The sequence below is a fragment of the Brassica rapa genome, chromosome A10 (assembly GCF_000309985.2).
Source record: "Brassica rapa cultivar Chiifu-401-42 chromosome A10, CAAS_Brap_v3.01, whole genome shotgun sequence".
Classification (NCBI taxonomy): Eukaryota; Viridiplantae; Streptophyta; class Magnoliopsida; order Brassicales; family Brassicaceae; genus Brassica; species Brassica rapa.
Window position 1 is genome coordinate 9290558 of NC_024804.2, and position 5495 is coordinate 9296052.

Sequence of the window (5495 nt, forward strand, 5' to 3'; positions counted from 1 at the left end):
ATCTCTTAAATTTTGTTTTTCCAGGAAAAGTTGCATTTATTCAGTTTTTTACTTAGAAATTTTGTATTTATTACTTTTTGAATGAAAAATGTATGATCCATTTGTATCCATTTGGTTACGACTCGTTCACACCCTTTTAGTCACGATCCATTCAAACCCTTCGGTTATGATCTGTTCACATCCTTTTGGTTACGACCCGTTTGCACTTTTCTGGTCACAACTCATTCGCAACCTTTTGGCCACGACCATTTTCACCTTTTGGTCACGTCCTGTTTGCACTTTTTTGGTCACGATCCATTCGTAACCTTTCGGCCATGACCATTTGCATTCTTTTGGTCACGATCTATTTGAACATTTTTGGTCACATTCACGACACTTTCACACCCTTTCGGTCATGATCCATTCGCATTCTTTCGGTCACAACTCGTTCGTAGCCTTTCAGTCCCAACCTGTTTGCTCATTTTTTGTCATGACACATTCGCACCCTTTCAGTCATGACATATTCGCACCCTTTCAGTCAAAACACGTTCACACCCCCCTTGAATCATGATACGTTAATACCTCTTAATTAGATCATAACCTGTTCGTACCTCTTAGATTATCACACATTAATACCTCTTAGATCAAAAAAAAGTTTACCTCTTCGTTGGTGACACCATATTAATATTTATAATTTTTTAATCAGTGTTAATATGAAAATTTGCATCTCTTAAGCTTTTAATATAAAAATTTATTTACAAGCATTGAGATAAAAAATTATGTATTTTTATTTTTATTTTGATTATATCTATTCATTAATACTTTATAAATATTTACAATTTTTTATATCTAAAAGTCAGTGTATAAATATGAAAATTTGAATCTCTTAAGTTTTATACATGAACGTTGCATCTCTTAAAAGAAAATAACATGAAAATTGTATTTATTAGTTTTTGAGATGAAAGTTGTATCTGTCACTTTTATTTTTCTCATATCTATTTATTATTATTTTACATAAATATTTAAAATTATTTTATATCTAAAATTAAAATAAAATTCCTTAAGTTTTTTTTATATGAAAGTTGCATTTATTAATTTATAAGATCAAAAATTGCATGTATTGCTTATGAAAAGACACAAGTTTTAAACTAATACATTAAAAAAAAAAATAAAAGGAATGGAAAACATACAACCTTTGACATTATAATGAAAAGACAAAATATCATAGATAAACACATCATTTTATAATTTGAAAACTTTTGAAAACTCATTTCAGTTTTTTATTTATGAAAAGACACAACTTTCAACAATAATTAGGTTGCGAAGTTTTCAAGATGAAAAGTTGTGTCTTTCATTTTTATTTTTCTCATATCTATTTATTATTTTTACATAATTATTTACAATTGTTTTATATATCAAAATCAGTGTATTAATATAAAAATGGAATCTCTTAAAAATTTTATATGAAAATTTGCATTTCTTAGTTTTTAAGATGATATATTGCATCTATTGTTTATGAAAAGACACAACTCTTAAAACTAATATATTTTAAAAATAAAAAGAATAAAACATTCCAATAGATTTGAAAGAATGCAACTTTTCATCTTAAACATTGCATTAGTTCTTATAGATTGTGAAAATATATAAAGATATATATTTTCATAAAAATATGTCTTTTCATAAAGATATGTTTTTTCATAAAATACCATATGAATAATCACAATTTCACATATTTTAATTAGTTATTTAAAATAGCACCTTTGTAATGGAAATATATAATTTTTTTTAAAAAAAATTATTTTTTTGTCAACAACATAATCAGACTCATATTAAATCTGAAAACCAAATGGAGAGTTCCGCATCCATGTGGACAACGAAAAACGGTTGCTTCCTGGCACTGCGTGCTAGGCTATCCGCCTTTGTATTGTGAGTCCTCGATATATGAATGATTTCTGAGCTGAGAAAACTTGCTCTGAGGGTCTTGAGATCTTCCAAATAAACTGAAAAAGCTGGCCAATCTTCTGGTTCCGAAACCATCTTCACCAATTGAGAATAGTCTGTTGCAAATGTGACCCGAAATTGACGTAAGTTTTTCATACATTCCATTGCCTAAATAAGTGCTTCCATCTCTGCATGCAAAGGAGAAAGACTCGCTCTAACATTTTTTGCCCCCATCAAACCATCAAAGCCTTCCAGAGTACTATACCAACCTTGTCCAGCCATAAGCTCATTTTCTTTCCATAAAGCATCTGTAAAACACCACCTGCTGGGAATCGACGGTAGAGTCTCTGTCCCTATATATGGTACTACCCTATGCATCTTTGACCCTTGTGCTTCAGCCCATAGAGTCGCCTCTGTTTCAGCCAAGGTAAGAGTATCCCTGGGGTCGATATCCAAATTCCTAAAAACGTTATTATTCCTTGCTTTCAATATATACCATAGCATCCACGCAAATTGATGTTCTTACATCTTCGGATTAAACCTCCAAAAAAGATGATCTATATTCGTAAAAAGCGCGTCGGTTGGAAAAATTGCAGGATTGGACAGTATGAGACCCTGTGGTTAACCATTTAGTAAAACCCGATACTGCACCGACGAAATGGGATAAACCCAATTTCTGTAAAAGTACGTATATAAAATCCCACTCTACCCCATCATATGCTTTGCTTATATCCGTTTTAATCACCATATATTTTCTTTGGCACACTTTATTGGTTCTCAGACCATGAAACATTTCCTGAGCTATTAGTATATTATCAGATATCAAACTTCCTGGCACAAATGCCGATTGAGTCTCTGAGATAATGGAGGGGAGACAAAAAATTTCAACCGTTGACACAAAACCTTTGAGATAATCTTATATCCTACATTGTATAGACTTATTGGCCTTAGCTCTGTCATCCTTGTAGGCCTCTCTGTTTTTGGAATCATACATATATTAGTAATATTTAACCTTGGATCCATTTCTCCTGATGCCAGAAACGTATTTACCATTTCCACCAGATATCTCTTAATTATGTGCCATGTATGTTTGAAAAAGAGAGCCGTCATTCCATCTGGTCCTGGAGCCTTCTCTGGATGCATCATGAACAAAGTTTGTCGGACCTCATCCTTCGTCGCTACCCTTAGTAACCATTGATTCATCTGTGTAGTGTTCCCCGGTATTACATCCACCAAAAAACTATCAAGGGGAAGTGGTACTAAAAAGGTTCTCAAAATATTCTACTGCCACTCTTTCTACACCAGTATCCTCAGTAATCCAATTCCCTGCTTCATCATGCAGACCCACAATCTTATTACGAACACATCTTTGTCTTGTTAAGGCATGGCAAAATTTTATATTGAGATCCCCTGATGGGTACCACATATTCCTACTTTTCAGATGCCAATATTCCTCTTCATCCTTATATGCATCTTGTAATTTCCTAGATACCTCCAAAATTTTCTCCTGAGATTTGTTATCATCTGTCTGCACCTCCTCCAGAGCTTTTTGAAGATCATTTATTTTGTCCTTTCCAAATGGTGTATTGGCTTTCCGCCATTTCGAAATTTCATGACGACAATTTCTTATTTTGGCCACAATATTTCCTACACTTCCATCATAGTCCTCAGACCGTCCTATGGCAATCGATTCCATAAAACCTTCATGTCCAATCCATCTCTTATCAAACCAAAACTGTCCTTTCCATCTGACCACTTTATCCTCTAGGAAGACCACAACTGGTTGGTGATTAGAACTTACCATCCCTAGATATTCTGTATAGTAACAAGGAAATAATGTGTGCCATTCTTCATTTGCTAGAGCTCTATCCAAACGGCATCGAACCGTCACCACCCCTTTTCCTTTCCCCCGCCGTCCTTGCCAGGACATTTTATTTCCCCGAGCCGGGAACTCTAATAAACCACTGTCTCTAATCATGTTGTTAAAAGGAACAAAAGAATCAGCACTTCTTAGATATCCCCCATCTTTCTCATGATTATCCATAATCTCATTCAAATCTCTAATAATAAACCAAGGCTCTGAACGTGAGAGCTCATATCTAGTTAACCGTTCCCACACATGTTCTCTAAACTTTTGTACTGGATCTCCATACACAAAAGTTAAGAAAACTTTTTTTCCCAGCGCCACCGCTTCCACATCTATCATCCTATTACTTGAATATAAGATCTTAACTTGATACTCATTATTATAGAATCCACAGTTACCATGCTATCATATCCAAAATGTGATTAAAAAATTGAACAAACTCTGTATCTTGCTTCGTTTCAGATAAAAATAAGAAATCCGGTTTATTCTTGGGCCATATCTCCCTTAGATAATTTATAGTCCACTTGCTTCCCACTCCTCTACAATTCCAACTTGGTGCTCTCATTTAAAATAAATTGTAGATGCTCCATAGAACTAAGGGTTTTGGATTTGATGATATCCTTAATCTTTGGTGTCTCATTGATGTCCCTAGTCCTGATCCCTGCTCTTCTTGCCTTACATGAAGTGCAATTAGCCTTATAATTTTAGCACTACTTAGTGTCGTCCATTTCCTGATGAAAACGAAAATTCCAAATAACTTGCAATGTAGTGGCAATATATGTTAATGAATTGTCCCTCGGGAGTTCCAAATATTTATGAAAACCACTTCGTAACTTTTTGTACTCTAAATTAATAACACCCCTAAATCACAAGCCATGAAAGCTGGTTTTTAGTTCAATAATAGCCATAAAAATTATTATTTCTTCATACAACTTAGTTAAACATCTTGACCACCAGAAATATGAAAAGAGCTGATCCCACTGAGATCTTATAAACGGTACCAAACCTGGGAGGTCACCCCGTAATCTCAAGCTCAAAACTAAGCCTAAACCACATGCCTCGAAACCTCGATGCCCCGGCAATATCAATTGCACACCCTTTCCAGCTTCTTCGAATGTTTGAAGGTCCTCTCGTTGATACCTCCATACCACCAGGGAAGTGAATGTGTTTAAAGAGACACCATTCAGACTGATTCCTCCCTTATAACTCTCCTGATGCCAGTCGAAACGTGATTGGACAAGTCTCGGTTCCCTGGCAACCATAGCCATCTCCAAATAATATAATCAAACCATGGTTTGTCCAATGTGATTAACCACTTTCTTTCCCTGCCATATATTACATAACCAAGTTCCCCTCATCATAGAATTGTCTAAAACACGTAATGTTCCTACTAAACTAACCTGATATATCTCACCAAAACGCACATTTTTTCCATGACCAATAACAATTTTTCCTTTGAGCCAGACCCACCCCTTATCAGTAAGCTCAGAGCCATGAGGCTCAATAAACAGAACTAACAAGGATGTACCCTGACCTCTCCTACACTCCCTATAACCAAACAAATCACATCCCAAACCAATGTAATAACCTTCCATAAACCGCAAACTAAATTCACTATCCATTCCATATTTTACTAAATGGCTTACCTCAATCAGAAAACCATAAGAAATATAGAGCCCTAAAGAACGCCACTAACAACAACTCAACA